This window comes from Falco punctatus (genome assembly GCF_963210335.1).
Source record: "Falco punctatus genome assembly, chromosome: 7".
NCBI classification, from domain to species: Eukaryota; Metazoa; Chordata; class Aves; order Falconiformes; family Falconidae; genus Falco; species Falco punctatus.
In genome coordinates, this window is record NC_137587.1 from 43,581,427 (window position 1) to 43,599,690 (window position 18,264).

At 42.0% G+C, this 18,264-nt stretch overlaps 1 long non-coding RNA gene across 1 annotated transcript in view; it reads left to right on the plus strand.

Moving 5' to 3' along the window:
- Positions 1–11,639, plus strand: part of LOC308067147 — a 65,469-nt gene extending 53,830 nt beyond the window's left edge. The window contains exon 2 of the long non-coding RNA XR_013929462.1: positions 15–11,639. This is a non-coding gene — a long non-coding RNA (uncharacterized lncRNA). The remainder of the gene's footprint in view (positions 1–14) is intronic.
- Positions 11,640–18,264: the final 6,625 nt, after the last annotated feature.

The window sequence follows — 18,264 nt, forward strand, 5'->3', positions numbered from 1 at the left end:
AAAAAAATTTGCAGACTATTGCAAATAGAGACAGCGAAACCCCCAGGGTTTCCAGGTGGCAGAAAACTCTGTTGGTTTTTTCCTTCTTTCTATTTTCTCTTAGTCCAAAACAAGCCTTCCTCTTTATTTCATGAGAACCAGAAAACCTAAGAAAAGTCTGTTTCAGACACATCAATACACAATGTTTCCGAAATGAAATATGCTCCCCAGATGCCGCAGCTTCTCAGAGAAATTGATGATCTTGTCAGTTCTGCTGCTGGTAGCAGCTGCTCGTGTCTCAGGATTTGTGGCTGGGCTGCAGCCAGTGCCGCTCTGGCTTTCACAGTCCCAGATCTCCGTCAGAGACCCAGTCCACTTGGGCTGCTGGTCTGGTCCACAGCTGCTGGCTCTGGTGTCCCAGGACCACCAGCTTTGGGGCAACTTGCACGAGGGATCTAGCCCAGGGCTGGGCCAGCAGCTGGCGAGACCGTTTGAAACCTCTGACTCCAAAGGCCCCAAGTACCATCCCATGGCCACCACTTGGAGATCAAGGCTTTTCCGCCCTTGAATGATGTGCTTGATGCTACACCCCAGAGCTGAGGCCTCAAGAAACCCCATGTCCTTAACCCTGACACAACCAAGCTCATGAGTCATTCCCAAACCTGGAACTGCACGTTGGCTGCAGCCCCCCCAGGTTCGGGTGGATTTCCCCAGTTCTGGGGCCATGGGGTTTCCACAGCATCAGGTTCCTTTGTTTCTGTGAGGGGTTGTTGATTCAGAGGTATTTTTGACAAAATGTGAAGGGCTCCATCAGATGTAACTGCAGCCTCTTGGCTGTGATGTGGTCCCTGGTTTATGTGGGGAAGAGTGAGACAAAGCAGGACCTTGTGATGGCCTGAAAATGCTTGAGTAGAACTAGTCAGAAAATGTTTTGTTCTCTTGTTGCAAAATTAGAGGACAGTAATGAATATTTCCAACTTTTATCAACATTATTTAGTGAAGAACTTTGTGAGAAGGGAAATTGTGAGGACCTTTTTTGTTTTTGAAGCTTTGTTGTTTTTGAGGAGAGCCCCACGAAAATGTCGACTCAAAATCTGCTCTGGGAAAGCTGATTTAAAATCAGAAGCCTTTCTGAAGTAATCTATTTTCTTTGAAGAGATTTTTAAGCTTAGTAGAAAATCCCATTTTCTGTTGAGAGAAAAATATTGTCAATTGTTCTGGATTTCGGTGCAGCTCCTTGGTTCCCCTGGGGTGGAATAGTACAAAGTAATCTTAATGGTTATCTGAAAAATGAACTGAGAATTCCCCCAGGACCAGGAGGTCACCTGGCCAAGAACTCAAGGAGAGAAGGCTGGAGCAGGAGACTGCTGATTACTGGCTGGGAATATGGTGTCTCAGAGACTGTTTTTGTAGCTTGTTGTTATGCCCTCTGTGGCAAACCTCCGTGCTGATGAATTGCAACTTAAATATGCCCCCAGTGGATGATTACTAAGTGTGGAAACATTATTTATATTTTCAAAATAATTTCAAACAAAACAACCTCTGGCAAATGAAAAAGAAAAGTTTGACATCAAATCTCCTCCTGTTAAGTGTTCCTGCTCGAGGAATATCATGATCTGCTTGAGGACATGGTCTTTGCAAGAAACAGAATGAAGTGCCTGCATGCTGCTGGTGACCTCAGTGGGAATTCCTGGTTGCTGGAGAAATATTGGTCTGTGCCTATGGGGGTGGCTATTATGTGCCCAGCCTGCTCTTCTGGCACAGTACTAATGGTTGTTTGTAAACACTTCCAGCCTTGGTGGCATAGAGGATGCAGAATCATGTCAGATATTAATTACACTGTGAATAAATATAGAGATAGAAACTCTATTTTTATCACTAGCTAGGTAGTGGATATTTACTCTGCTTTCTTCAGTACTGTTTTTCATCTTGGTTTCATTGCATCTATAAGTGCGTTCATTAAGTGATTTTGCAGACTCCTCACAAGCTGAATTCTCTTCTAAGATGCAGCTACTAATGTAGCTTATAAAGTAAGCATACAAAGTAGATTATTCTCAGTAAAAGAACATTTTGGGAATTCTTACATTTCCAAAGATTTTCCAGAACTCATCTTTGCCCTTGCATGGGTTATGTGTGTGGATGAAATGAAACATGATTATATACTGTTGCACGTACAGCATGCATATTCACACCTACTTTATGCCATAGATTTTTATAGCTGTTAAATTTCCTTTTCATTATATTTGATTTGCTAAGATGAAGGCTTGTTTTATCAAAACTAATTACATGGTATGTATTTAATGTTCTGTCCCTAAGGTTTTCATAGTAATAAAATTGATTGTTACTGATTAAAATGGTTGTATTACATCAGCTTAATGTCACTTGAGGTGAATGCAGTATTAGAAAAATGGCCATTAAAAATGTTGAATAGGAAACACAGAAGCAAAGATTAAAGAAAGGGAAAAGATTGTTTGAATGGACACTTTAAAAAAATTATTATGACTAAGAATTTTAAAACATTTGACTTGGAAGGGAGAGGATCTGAGATGAATACAAAATCTTGTTATTGCTTTTATACAACTCATTGGATTGCCACTCTCCAGCTCCTACATAAATGTTCAATACGTAAGCTTGAAAACAGAGTTTGTATATTTCTTGTGTCATTACAGGCCTGTCATGTAAAGGTAAAAGTGTCCATAGGGTGGCAAAAATGAAGCTGATAAAATAATCTACTTAATCATGATGATCCTTTCTTTCTCTGACAAAGTAAACACAGGAGGGATTTAAGGTTTATTACAGGGAGAGGGAGGGTAAGGGTACAGCCATGTGCTCTGCCACAGTTGTTGGAAAGGTCTGATGATGACGGTGGGAGCCACTGGTGGCTCCCCGGGCTGGGACAGAGGGCAGCAGGAGCAAAGAGGGTGCATGCAGGGAAAGCAGCATGTTTGAATTTGGAGAGAGACCACTGAGAAAGGGGAAAAAATAAAGACATTAAGAAAGGAGGAGTTAAAAGAGGGGAGATATAGGACTGAGAAAAAGAGACTTTAAAGAAGTAGTCAGTATAATCTGGGCATTTTTAAGGGGAGAAGTCAAGCTCTGGGGCTTCCTCCACTCCTTTTTAGGTTAGATAATATGGAGAATGTAACAATTTTCTTTACTTCGTTGTTGTTAAGAGTGCAGCTCTTTCAGAGTTGTGGGTGGCTGCACTTTCAGTGAGTCAGTACCCTCATGATTTGTCACAATATCGAGTATTTTTTTCTTGAATTCCAACTTCCTGGAATCACATGGCCACCTGAGGGTCTGATTTCTCTCTCTTAAAACCTGGAAATGTGATTAGTATTCAGCTACTCAAAAGACAAGTAAGAGGAACTGGAAGGGTGTCACTTTATAAAATTTGTATGATTTTTGAGCTGTTCTGGTAGGTCAGTATCTCTCTTCAGAGCAGCTACCCAGAACTTTCTCCCTCCTCTCCTATGATGGAATTTTTAACAAGTTGAGAATGATCTGACCATCATCGATGCCTCCTCTCTCCCCAGTCACTGACAAATTTATCAATAATTCCATATTCTTTTTTTTCTGAGGCAGCTGCTGAATGTTAGTTCTTGATGTCATTTGCAGTTGACTGCTGATTTGGAAGGCCAAAGTGTCCCACTTCAGTTTAACTTAAACACCTTCAGAAAAGCTGAATTCAGTTGTATCGTTAAAACTGAACTTTGCTTTCCTTTAGTTTGAGGCTTAGAAACATGGCAGAGTTGAAAATGTGTTGTGCAAACCATGCCTGGGAAGTGGCAGGATGCAACACCAGGGGAAAAATCTGGGAGGTCTGTGGGAGGAGGGCAGGGGAAGGAAAAGTCCTGACAACTGGAAGCTTTCAGAGGAAATCCATAACATACAGTAACGATGAAACAATAACAACTGAAGTGGGCAGTGCATCTATGAGATTTCAGTGACATTTTCCTAGAAATAGTAAATTAATCCATCCATAAACTACTTAGGAAACACTCTGGACAAAAGTTATCCTTGACATAAAAAGGCATATTCTTGGGCTTAATAACTCTATAGGAGATGATGACCAAAGATTAGGGAGTGAGAGTCTTAATACCAGTGTTGTGAGATGACAAGTAATCTTCATCCAAGGAATATGAATCTTTTCCTAAAGAGGTATGCTTTTCAAAACTTAGTGTGCACTTTTATTTCCTTCCACAGTCAATTTTAATCCATCCTTCACATTCCATTAAGTTGACAATATTGCTTTTTTTACCAAAAAGGAGAGCTTTGTATCCATGGAGAGAATGAGGAGAGAATAATTCTTGTTATTTGCCAAGAAAGAGTGGCTGGGTCTTAGGCCCTCGAGGGTAAGAAGATAGAAGAGGAAACAAGGAAACAGGAGAATCTGAGGCTTCCTAGCATGTAAACTGTGTGTGCAAAGAGAAGTTATTGTACCTTTCCTGTAGCCAAGCCACAGCCAATCCCAATAAAATAGGTATTTTTATTCTACAGCTTTCACGTGCCTCTGTCCTGTACCTAGTTCAGTCAAGAATATAAAAAGGCAATGAAATGGTGATGGAATGGGATTTTTAGCATTCTCTGTGTTAAACCAACCCTTCTTTTGAAGAGCATCTGTCTGTGCCCTAGAGGAACTTTGTTCTTCAAAGTAGCCCTTAGAGGGCCAGGAGGCAGTAAGAAATCTGCCACGTTTTGTCCACAGCTTAAGAATGATGTTTTGGGACAAGGTATGTGTATGCTTTTCACTGACACCCAAACTAGAACGGGATGTTCTTCAGTTAAACATCCCACTTATTTACTGAAAAGTGAAATTTCAAGGAAACTAGAAGTATTTGTCAGTCAGCACTGGATTTGGTCTCTTCCAGAATAAAAAGGAATCAGAAGACAACTCTTTTAAAGGTAAAATGCTTCATTTTTAAGTTAAACCTTTGAAAGTTGTGATTCACAGTGATATCTTGTGGTAAATTGTAGCAAAGCTTACATTTAAAACAACATCGGCAAGAAATGCTTTGTTTCAGGCTGAAAGAAACATTTTAAATAACCTATTTTACTGAGACATTCAACCCCCTTCATTTCAGATCAGTCTAAAATCTTTGCAATTTGACTAGGAAATGTGAAGTCAGCCATGTGCAGAATTCCATCCAAAACAGAGCTTTGGTACTGGGCAGCAGGACCTGATGCTGAACAGCTGTATAAATCTCAAGCCCTTAACATTTTAAGAGAGCCCTGGACCAGGCAAACTTCCTCTCTTTGTCTGATTCATGTTGTCAGATGATAAAAGGGTTCAGGGGGAAATGGAACATATAGGTGTTTTGAGAATATTCACACCATCTTTAGGCTTCTAATAAAGGCACCTAGTTTATGAGCCTAGACAGGTTATATATTCTATGGGGAGAAGTAAACTCCTAGTTTAGCTCTTAAATCATCTCTGAAGTCTCCACTGACTGTAAAGCAGCCTAAGCCAGGCACTCAGATTGGGTACCTAGGAGCAGGAGTTACGGATGCCTTCCGCAGATTCCTCAGAAGGCCATGGTTGGGCGTTTCAGGTACTATTTTCAGTGTTTAACAAGCAGTGGCTCAGCTAGAATCTGGAAGTAACCGGCATGTTGTTTGCCAACAACATCTGGCAATGCAACCTGTGGGAGGACCGCAGCGTCTTGTTGCATGTTTCACAGTTTACTGAATTTAAGTATCTTGGAGTATTCAAACTTGGGATACATGTGTAATAGCCAGTGAAATGATAGTTATTCTTATGTCTACAGATTTAGGGAGAAGAGACGGGAAGAGGGGTGGGAAGGCCGGCTGCTAGCACTAGTTGCCAGCTGTGCATGCGCAGGAAAGGGCAACAACCTTGTGCCTGTACGAAACCCTGCGTTTAGAGCTGTTAAATAAGGGGGAGAGGCAGGAAGTGGAAGGAGTGGCTCCAGCAATTCTTAGCTGGATGTTTATAGCAAAGAAAGGGTAATAGTAACCACAGACTGAAGTGCAGCAAAATGGAGCTAATTACGGTTGGTTGCCAGTCTATCTCTTGCATTTACAATATATACCCATTGCAGCAGGTAGCTGGAGCCGTAAGAGCGGGGTATATCTCCTTCTCTTTTCTTTACATAGAATTTCCACTAATGAAGATGCTACAGAGTTGTCTGCCTAAAAGTGAAATGTTAGCTCCTCAGTTGATGTAAATCACTTTAATCCCATTGAAGTCAACACTGAAGATTTAACATCATGCTAATTGAAGTCAATGGAGCTAGGCTGATATATACCAGCTGAGGTAAATTCCCCAGTGCATTCTTTCTAGCTCTGATGAGTGTTTGGAGTCTGTGCTCTGGTTTGAGTCACACAGAGACCCCAGCTGTGCAGTGCAAACCAGGCTCCTTATTTAGAGCTGACCTTTCCTAAATTTCAGTTATGGTGCTAAGACTGGTGATTTCAGTCCAGGTTCATCCCTACACTTAATCTGCAGGGTTTTGGGTTTTGGTTTTTTTTTTCATCCTCCTGGCCCTTGTGGTAGCATTCCCTTGTGCTTGCAGATATTTGCTTTTTGGCCTGTGTTATCTAATTAGGTCTGATATATTTAGCTGTCAAAGAGCACAACAATCTGTAGCTAGGCTTCTGTTATTATTGATAGTAATATTGTATGGAAGGATCCCCAGATGGTGTTAAACATAGTCTTATGAGTTCCTTTTCTGGTGTGTAAGCAAATGCTCAGTCTATGGAAGATTTGCTGTCTGATTTGGTCTCTCTCTTCATTATGCCGTGATCTTTGAGCAAAAGCTGTAGCAAATCCTGAATGCTCTCTTCTCATACTCTAAGGCTAATGACAATTCATAGGACACAGCATTTTGGGGAGAAGCAGAACTGGAGTTTAAGATGGGCTTTCTGGAGGAGAAGCTTTGCATGAGGATACTTGCGGTGGTCTCCCTGCCAATGCCGTGTTATAAGTCCAAATAATTCAAACTATTTTGCCTTCCAATTTTTCTACCAATGAGATGTCAAGGTCAAAGACCCTTACCCTCCTGTATATTGGGGAAAATGCTGTTACCAGCAGGTGAAGCAAAGGCCAGATTACATTTCTTTTCATCAATGGAGCCATTAGAGTGCATGGAGTTGTACAGATAATTTAAACCAACAACAAAACCAGTTTCTAGTAATGCAGAGGTATAATCTGAGCACCAGACAGTCTCTTTGTAGATGGTATGATTGATGTCAGGGATGTCAGGGCCTCTTTTTCACAGCTCTTTGTGCTGGCTGGCTGTAGGTTGGTCCTAGTTATTATTCTTGTGAGTTCTGGCAAGATAGGTAAGATGCAGATGTCTTCACCAGGATGAGACTCTAACCTAGTGAAAAGGAAACTCGTTTAGAGTAAAGTGGGGAACTGAACATGTACTGTCAGGCTGTAGAGAATCTCAAACCTAGATGCCCTCTTCTAGAGTGAATATTTAAATCAGTAGGCTTTTACTTGAAAAGCATGTGAATTGCAATGACTGTATTCACCTTTGGCCCTCTGTGAAGAAGCTGACATGAGGAAAGAGGCTCGAACAAAACTTTTAGCTATGATAAGGAGGTGCACAATGACTTCTGGGCTGGATGGAAAGGACACCCAGATCACAGTTTTAGACACATGCAGAAATTAGCTGCTTATTTAGACACCTGATGTCTGTCTTATACTTAGTTTTTAAGTTTTGAATGTTGTGGAAATAATTGAACAACCTAAGCAGCGGTGTGTGCACTAACAACAGTTTTGAAGGTTGGATTAAATGTGCTCACAAACACATACAAATGCATTTGACCTTATGATAGATTTAGATTTCTGCCTTTTTGTGCAGTAGGTGAGAGTATTGCCATGGATTTTAGAGTCACATGCATGAAGTGTTCTGTGTCACCACCGCCTGTATTTTTAGACTTTCTTTCAGGACATAAATACTAAGGATGTCACAGCAGCTGATTCAAAGAGCCCTGCTGTGGAGCGCCTCGCACTGCTAATGAGGCTCTATGTGATCTCTTATCGCTGGAGGGGCTGCCAGTTGCCACTAGGAAGAGGTCTAGAGAACTGGTGAGGAACATAAGGCTTGTGAGAAGCAGTTTGCTGAGAACAGTAGCTCCATGAGAAACTGGGTTTAGCAGGCACTGTTTTCCAGATGGACAATGCTGCTGTGAGCAGCTGCAGATGAAATCTTCAAAGCCAGTATGGGAGGTGAAGATGAGGGGAAGGGAGGAGAAAATCCTGCAAGCTGCTAAGACAATAAGAGAAGCCTGTCATTGAAGTCTTATAATGGTTGAAAGAATGGTGAGAGTGCTCCTCCCTAAAAACACAACAAATGTTTTCTTCCTTGCTGCTTGAGGAAATTTCTTTGCTGCATCCTGACATTTCTTCTCTCCCCAGGGCACAGTAGGCATCCTGCAGAGTCATTCTGTTCTTGCTGCTGCTTTTGGTGCTACCAGAGGGCCTGATTCTGTCTGCTGAAATCTTTGGGAAATCTCCTATGGCCTGCCATCAGTGTAGGATCAATCCCTGGAAATTTGAACTAGAAATCTGGTTGGCATCTTCCTCATCAGCTAAGGACTGAGTTTTGTTAGGCTGAGCACAAATTATCTGAAAGACAAAGGATTTATGTGGGCTGATATTCCTGATGTTAGATGGGTTTTAGATATTTCATTTTATGTGGGAGAATCCTACCAGCAGCAAAGACTGTCTCTGTTGTCCTGAGCCCCTACTGCGAAAGGGGAGAGCCAGCCATGGGTGTGTAGAAGAGGACTGTACTGCATAACCCCCCCGTGAGGCTGGAGGGGATACGGTTTCCTCATTGAGACTTGCCGTCAGTTTTGCCTCTGACAGGGTGAAATGAGGAGCAATAAGCAGATGGCTGCTCTGTGGACTCAAGGCACTTACAAGCCTTTAGGGTACGTCTTTGTGGTAGGACACAGGACTGTGCAGATACCAACTCCGTCTGTGAATGAGCAAGGATAGCACAGTGCAGCTTAGGGATGCCATCACGTCAGTGCACTGGGCCATGTTAATCAGCCTGACCGACAACTTATTGATGCAAATAGGTGTTGATAAATAATAGGCAGCTGATCACTGGTTTTAGCAGAATACTTGACTCTAGATTCTTTTCCTCTGTTTTGTGTTGGCTTATGAATTTATGAAGCCTGCTACACAGTGTGGCAGCTCAGCAGCATGCATCAGATTTGCAGATAGCTTGAGACCTTTGAGGTGAGCTGGTAGCAGCTGGAGAAGATTCTGGGCCTCTGTCTCTTGGGCTGGCAGGTAACACCTCCCAGTAAGGGAGTCTGCCTACCTCTTATATGCCTTTACCCATGACTGTATAAAGCCCCTCATAGAGGCTATACAGCCCTGACAGTCTGTAAGGAGAGAGACTTCCAGTTCTGAGGTTTACCCAGCAGGACTAGGAGAAGCTGATACTGTTGGAAAGAGACTTTGCCTCACTGGCAGAGCTGGTGCCTGACAGTACCCCAAGCTAGCAGATCTAACATGTTACAACATGAACATTTCCCCTGTGTTGGCCTATTTGGAGAAGTTCTGGGAAGAGGGACAGCATTAAGTCTCCCTTCCTTCATAATTGTGTATATTGTGGGCAAAAGAGGAGTGCCTGCAAAGGCTGTTCTGTTTGCCATGGGTTTGTCTTCCCACTGTGTTGTGACAGCCTGGCTCGGAGACAGATTCTGGTGTTATGACAAAGAGTCTGAAGTTTTCTTTGAGAGGCTGGAGTATGGTTCTGTATTGAAGCAATTCAAAGCTTCCAGCTGGAAGGAATATGTCCAAGGCTGTGCTTTGCTACAGCTTTTTCTGTTTCTGTCCCTGCCCTTACAGCCCACAAATGCAGATGGGTAAGCAAGTTATGTCTGTGGTCTAACTGGGAGAGTTGTCTGAAATGGCTAGCTCTGTTCCCTCCAGCAGAAACAAAATAAAATATATGAATGTCTTTTGCTCTGTTGTAAAATTTTCACATCAGTTGTGATTTTGCTCTGAGCTTTCTCTGATCCACTCTGTGCTAAGAATAGTGGCTAGTTACAAAACACCTGAGAGAACAGATGTCAAGTGCCCATTACCCAACAAACTTGAATACTTCTCTCCATTTCTTCTTCAGTTGATTTGAAAACAAAAGGGCATGATGTCAGCCTGTGTGATTTCTGGAGCAATTAACAAAACTGAAGTTTGAAACTCCCAATCTTTGGTATGGAGCAGGCCTCCATGCTCTTGACCTGCCTCATGTTGCAAGACATGGGTTTCCTTGAATTGCTGAGCCACTCTCAGGCGAGCAGAGAAAGGCGGTATTTAACCCAACATGGGCCTTGTTTTCAGAACAGATTTATTTTGTTGATGGAGCTCTATTCACTTGCATCCCTTGAGAAACCTGCAGCATTTGGGACCACTTAGGTTTGCTGAATCTTCTTGCTCAGGCTGTGGCAGAGCCTGGTTGATGCAAAGTCCATGGCTCCAGTGGCAGTGGACTATGGCCAACGTCCTCTTTAGCAGAGCCAAAAGGTGTCTAGGATCATATGGGCTCTACTGGAGGGGCTTTCCTCATCCAGGTAAGCACTGTCACCCCCTGAAAACACTCCTAAGAAGAGATGGTGAAAACCTGTCCTGTCTCTGTCTTGGCTGGTCCACAGAGGTGCCATGTTTCCCTAGAGATGAAATCACCTCAAAGTCTGCTTGTTTTCCATGCCTACTGGGCATGGTGGATTAGATACAGGTGAAAAATGCTCTCAGTTCCCTCTTGTACATTCAGTCCCATGCTCAGGCACAGCTCAAATCTGTGCCAAGAGGCAATTCAGGTTAGGAAAGGGATATGCCATTTTTCTCTACCTCTGCTTCTTGTCACATTTTGTTAAACGCGGTCATGTAGCATGTAATGAAGACATCTGTTCGTTTTGTAGGAAACTGTGAAAAAGTGTATGCGTTTGCCTTGTGCCATCTGTTGCCATTCTGATAAACAGTCGAAAGCTCTGGCAAACATAAACAAAAACAGTGAGCTTTGGTGCTAACTGCACCATTTTCTTCCTTGGTGCTCTGCATTTGAACCTTTTCTTGTGATGTGTGAAATATTTGGGGCTCTGGTCTGCTGTAAGGAGATCCTATGCTTGGCAGACACTGCAGTTCTGCTTCTGTCCGTGTCCCTCCACTGAACTCGAGACAGTAAGGAGAAGCAGGAGCTCCTGAGCTGCTGGAATGATGTGAAATACTGTCTGTGCCACCTGGACGGCTCAACTTTCCCCCTCCAAATTTTGTGCCTCTGAGTGGAAACTTGGCTGAATCAAGGAAATGGTTCGGGAGTATACTACTGATCAGGAGGGATTTAGATGTATTATACAGGATTATTATTTTTCCAGAAGTCTGTCCTGTGAGCAAAGGTTCTGTGTTACAGAATATGTTGAAAATAGTAGTTTATAATGGATTTCTGGAGACTCTGTGAAGATGGACCACTATTACTGTAAGGAAAGACAAAAAAGGGCACCTTTGTGAGGCTCATGCTGTCAGAGAAACACAAATAAGACAATGCTGGAGACAAGGGTACGGTGGCCAGTTAAAAGCAGACAGTGGAGAAAGAAGGTGTACAAACTTTTGAGTGTGGCTTTCAATGCAAGAGCATATAGTAGATTTCAAATATTACTATATAAACTTTTTTTTTTTTTTCTAAATAAAAACCACCACGGAGGTACTTGTGCAGAAGTCTTTAGCATGTGTTACTTTGCATTCACCAGACTGAGTCTACAGAAATAGCTTCTGTGAAGGGGAAAAAAGACCTCTGTTAACTCGTTATGCTACATACTTACTAAATATAGTGTTTTCCAGTGACAATGCATTTTTGCTGGCATATATAGACTGTGCCAGTTAACAGCTAAATTACCTTTTGTAGCTTTCTGCCTGAGTTGCATATAAAGTAGTCTATGCTGCAGGTTAAAAAACAAAATGTACTGTTCTAACAATTATTAAAATTCATGTCTTATAAAATGCTTTTTGCAAAGAAGTTTTATGCACAATGTCTAAGCCTGTATCACAGCCTTCTTGGGCTGTTTTGACAAGGAAAACAGTATAAGTACATAGTGGTAAAAATATGAAAAAAGCTAGGAAAAGATCATAGGAGAAATAACAGATCTTCTTTTGACACAGGCCACGGAAATGTGAAATTAAAAAGTACTCTAATGCATACTGACAGGGAGCAGGGACACAACTCACATTGCAACTAAAGCTGTTCATAACCCAAGCATAGTTGATTTTTAGGCTGCTTTCCTTAGGAAGCCAGGCTTATGAGCACAGAGAGGGTATGTTTGTGTGTGTGTATACACACGCATCTGCCTGTGCACTGTCCTTAGGACTTCTAAATCTACTGGTCTCTTCTAGCTGAGTTTGGTAGAGAGACGGTAGTTTGCTTCCTAACAGGTTTCCTGAGGGTGGATGGGGAGGGGAGGTAGTTGGACTCCATCCCTTGTTAAGTGTGAAGGAATTTACATGGGTAGAGACGAGAATAACACCCCAGCTACAGGAACACCTTGAGAGGGAAGGTCTAGCACCTTGCTAGACACCGGACAACCTGGCTGCAAGGCACCAAACAATAGGACAGCAGGTTTCAACAGTTCCACTGGTTATGGAACAACTTTTGAGGAGGTGGGACTTCTAGCAAAAGCTTCTTTTTTGGCAACTTCAGCAGACTCTCCTCCCGTGTGGACCAGGTGGGGAAGAGAACAGAATGCACAGGCACAGCAGTGGGTTACACCAGCTTTTGGGAGTGGAGCTGCCAGGGGCTGGAATTTCTATTTCTGAGATGTTACAGCTTTTGGGGTGAGGGGTGACAAACTAGACAAGCACAAATAATGTCCTTTGTGGGTATATATATCAGACTATCTTAATTTTCATTTTAACTTCACAGGGTTTTTTAAGTATATGAAAAAATGCTGAACTTTCATTCTGACAATCATTTTGAGAGTCAAAATGCCACTGAAATGATTTCCTTTAGAAAAATTTTCAGTAGAAGTGTATGTTCCTGCAAAAGGTTAATTTTTTATGAAATATTTTTTTTGTTAAAAAAAGCCCACAACCTTATCAGAAAGAGTTTATTGCTTGGAGTCTAACCAATTTCAGTATCAAATGATAAATCAATCTGCACAATTACAGCTGTAACGGGGATTAGGTCACAGTAAAGCTTATGAGTACTCAAGACTTAATTAGCTCGCTGAAATCAGTGTGACTCTATATTGACTTGGTAAGTCTTGAATCAAACTCTGGCGGCTTGATGAGCAGAAGGACTCAGTGCTGTGGTACTTAAATTTCAATGACATCTCCCCAGCTGGGACTTGCTGTCATGTCTCTCTCTTGGAGTCTGGTCAGCTGCTGTTCTCACGACGTAGTCATCAGCTGTGCTGTTCTCTTCTTTTTTCCCTCCCGCTACCCCCCATTTGGTAACAGTCTTAGGTCCTGGGTCTGAGATATGATTCAAATCATCCTTCTACCTGGGGGATGGGGAACCCTCATTTCCCACTTGAAGTACTAGGTTTGGAGATTCTTCTAAGACAGGAGGTACTGGGGCCCTTCTCTTAGAGCTCTTCTGTTTTGCATGGGAATAATTACATTGACATTGTCATAGAGTTACTCTTGAGACTTGTGGTTGGGGTTCCCATAGGACTATAATCTTTTTTGTAGACTCCTTGATAAACTGGTTAGCAGTATCTTTATGTGAGGCAGGACCTCCTGGCTTTGGCTGGATTCCAGGTTTGCTCCCTCTCTTCAGTCATGGTCCTACTTGAGGGGCCAAGCAAGGATACGTGAGAATTCCACGCTTCCAGCTGGGTCAAATAGATTTCATTCTTTCTTGTTGTTTCACCTGGTCCACGTACAGATGGCCTTGCTGCTTGTCTGTATATTTAAATGAGGGAGATACGAGTTGCAAGCTGTGTTATTGTGTTTCTGTAACTGAGCTTGGATAAAAGACTCCAGAAGAAGCCCGGCCTCTGGGAAAGAAAGGGAATTTGAATCTTGTCTTCCCACATTCCAGCCAAACATGCTTATCACTAGGTTAGAAGTTAAAACTGGAGGATGTGGACCTTTGTGTTTTGGCCAGGATCTGGTGCAGGTCTGTTCTTTGCTTTACTTCTCAAATGTCTTCTTAATTGAATAATTCTTTCATACATAAAAAAATAATAATAAAAACCACAACGGCTTTTTTACACTGTTGCCGAACTGTGTTTTTATTTGCCCCCATTTTGCTAGTGTCCCTGCTCATGTGTGCAGGACTATCTGGTTTTGTTCAGTGAGTTTTCAGGTCCTCTTCTGATGTGTTATGCGCTGCCATCGATGTATGTCTCTGGCTGAGAAACACAGCTACAGGGGAACTGGGCTCTGCAGGTGCAAGCTGGGCTGGGAAACATCTGGTCTGTGAATTGCAGTAGGGCAAATGAGATGGTGTTGATCTGCGCAACCACAGAAAGACTTGGACAGTTCTAATAATGCCCCGAAGTGCTAACTTTATGTCCCTGAAGTTAAGCCAACTTTATCAGCAAACATATAGGCACCTTGGGACTTGAGGTGCCCAAATTGCAGTGCTCTGGGAGTTTTTAAAATAAACTATTTTTATTTTTATTGTTTTTTAGATAAAAATTACAACTAGAGGCTTTAAACAAGAACAAGATCCTAATCATGTTGGCAGTGTGAGAGAATCCTTACCCTGAAGAGATGACTGTCTTGCTAGGCAGCAAATGAAGAAAGAAAGGGTACACAAGTGAGGGGAAGTAATTAGTGTGTTACATTTATCTGTGGAGATGGGATTCTTGAAGCCTCTGCGTTGTGTTTTTGCCTGTGCTCCTTAAGTGCCATTTTACATCTGGACAAACTTCTAGATGTGCTGGTTGCCGCCATTTTTCTCTGGGATCAAGTGAGGGTCTCAGAACAGTTTTAACTCATTTACAACTTATTGTTACTCATATAGCTACTGTAGAGGAGTGGTAAGTATTTGAGTGGCCATGAACACAGGATGATTTTTCTCTTCAGTTTTTTCTTATGACTCTCAGTGTTGATGAGGAAATATTTATCTTCTGGTATCTGCCTTATGTATGAGAGGACAATTCTGTAGAAATAACAATCTGTCCCCTTATTAAAGACCTTGAGGCACAGACTGCTTATGAGGAGAGGAGCTAGAAGTAAGACAAGGCCATCATCTAAGATAGTGGGATCTCTTATGATCTAATGCAGTCGATTTTCAGACAAAGAGTTTGCAGGTGATTACAGCTGACTGTGGACGCATGAATTATCTTCTGGGCATTCCTTTCTTCTTTCTTTCATTTATATTCTTATTTTCTTCTTTTGTCCATATAATTAGTGGAGCTTCAGGGTGTTTTGATTCTTGATGAGTTATGTTTATTTATTGTGGAAAGATACTTCATGTACATTCTGTGCAGAAATATATTGTCCTTTACACATGGGAAAAAAGATAGGCCATTTCCTTGTCTCCTGATGCTGGCTAAGGTGGTTGCACCTTAGGTTAGGAAAACAAAACTGGACAGGAAGATTGGCTGGTTTATAGGCCTTGTTTTCTCTCTCATGACTGGACAGAAACCTGCTGGTGTTACCCACCAGTTTAGCACTCCCCTTAAGAGAGTAGTGGATGTTGTATCCAGGTACCCTGCTGAGGGACTTCTGGATTCCAGTTGATGTTTAGTGTGTGGCACTCCTCTACCTTCCAAAGTCATTCCTGAGTCATCCGCTGCCCTTAAACCTTTCCTTTTTGTTGTTCTGTGAAATCTTTGTTAGTCTTGTTAGGCAACAAGAGCAGAGGTGGTGGACTGTATCTCCAGATACTTTAAAAACCGAGGAAGAAGATACCAAGCAAAACGTTAAGTAAATTCCGTGAGTGAAATTTTGACTATGCAATTAAATAACACTTGTGTGTGGGAAACTTATGTTGGCCCTATTAATGGCTTTGTTGGAATGGTAGGAGGGACATAGGGCATAATCTCTGCTGTATATGAAAGTGAAAGCCATTTGCAGTGGTGGTAGCAGAGGGCACAAGGTCACACCACTTTAAGACCAGCAGCTCAGGCAGTTTTCAGTCCACCTCACAGTCCATTTATCTAGTTTGTACTTCATCAGTTTGTCTATGAAGATGTTATGGGAGGCAGTGTCAAAAGCCTTAGAGATATCAAAATAAACAACATGCACTGCTCTTCCCTCATTCACCAAGCCTGTCATCTCATCATAAAAAGGCTATCAGGTTGGTCAGGCATGATTTACCTGTCTTAAATCCATGCTGACTAGTCTCAATCACCTTCTTGTCCTTCACATGCTTGGAAATGGTTTCCAGGAGGATTTGCTCCATCATTTTCCCAGGGATCAGGGTGAAACTGATGGGCCTGCAGTTCCCCAAATCCTCCTTCTGGAAGACAGGAGGGACATTTGCTTTTGTCCACCCCACAGGAAACTCCCATGTCCCCATGGTTATCGACAGTGGCCTCATAGTGACATTGGTCACCTCTCCAGCATTCATGGAGGCATCCCATTAGGTCCCATGGACCTTTTTGTCCAGTTTAAATGTTACCTAAACTGATCATCCTCTACAGGGTGTAAGTCTTGCTTGCTCCAAACTTTCCTACTGGCCTCAGGGACCACCAGGGATTCCTCAAGACCACCCTTTGCAGTAAAGACCCAAGTGAAGAAGGCATCAAGTTTCCCAAGCTGGGATCCCATGTTCCCACCTAGGTGAGCTCTGTGTCTTTGCTGCTGACAGGAAATAGAGGTTAGTTCTGCACCTAAATATCATAATAAGGTGTTTAACGGAAGGAAAATAGGTCATGATCTTTTGATCACTTTTTTTGGTAAATGAGAACTCTTTTATGTTGTAGTGCTGACACTTGTAAGTGTAAGTGACAGAAGACCAAAATGTCTGTTAGCCTAGTTACGTCTTACATCCAGAAAAGCAGCTATTAACACAAAAGAGAAACAGGCCCCCCACTGTGGTCTGTCTTTTGCATTCGGTTATTCATTCCAGTAAACAATACGGGAAAGTTTTACCAGGTAACTTTGTTTCTGAGGAAAGCAGATTGATCCTGAGTTAGCACTTAGGGAGAGACAGGGGGGAAAAAACCCAACACCTTCAGCTATAATGTTTCCTAAAGTTAACACGTCGCGTTGGAGGTGTAAATGATATGAGGTCTGAGGGCTGCTGAATTTCCAAATGCTTTACTGCAGTATCTCGGGCTGGCAATTAATCAATTTTCTGTGCCTTTCAGAGTTTTCCTCTGAACAATGTTCTTCCTCTGAAGCTCATTAGCCATCAAAACCTGTCATGTCTACACATGTTTTTCTTGCACCTCATTAAGAGATTATTGATTGTTGGCTTCTACCCCTTTCAGAATTGCCTTAGAAAATTAATTTCAACCATGAGTGCAATTTAACTGAGTGTTTTTGCCAATGTTTGATAATGACTTCCTTTATTAAAACCATTTAAGTTTTCATCATATTTATTTTGTCCCCTGCAAAACACAAATCATCTTCAGCCAAAAGAAAAAAAAGGAGAACCCCCACCTTAATAAAAATGTATAACATTGTCTTAAGATAGATTGAAGCCTGAAGCAGTTTCAGAAATGCAAGAAAACCTCATAATTGCCATTGATCGATTTGTAACAAGTGTATCTTGTGGCCACCAGATTTCTCTTGTTATATGAGATTTGTCAATAGAGTCATTCCATTGAGGGAGGAACATAGGCCAAGCAATTAACAGGTTTTTTTTTTTCAGGATTGCTTTTGTAATTAGGGCCAATTTTTCACTGGTAGGTTATTAATTATTCAGGTCTCATGGGTTTCTTTTAATAGGAAACATTGCCAAGTTCTTTCTGCAGTCATGAACGAACTTCTCCTGAGTCATCAGCCAGTGAAGTCAGTCAGATCTTTTTTGCTTAGGAAGAAGGAAGGAGAAAAAAGGCTATTTACATTTAACAGTTCCTTGATGTTACATCCATTCTGGTTAGTGCATACAGCAAAGGGTGGGCTCGTCTTTAAAAGCTGCTGTGGCAGGCAAGGCAATGATACGCATTCCGCAGGGAAACAACTGAAGTAGAGAGGTGAAGACCAGATTTGTCCAAGGTTTCTAACTGCTCTTGGAGGCTGATAGTTACATAACGAGAGTCTCAGAAGTGCCCTACTAATTGTGAGGCATCAAGCTACTGTTGTTTTCATGCTGAAATCAAGTAGAAGTGGAGTATCAAACCTTTTTATGTACTTTTGACGTTGCAGTGAGATGATTACAGCACCTCATCCTGGAAGATGTA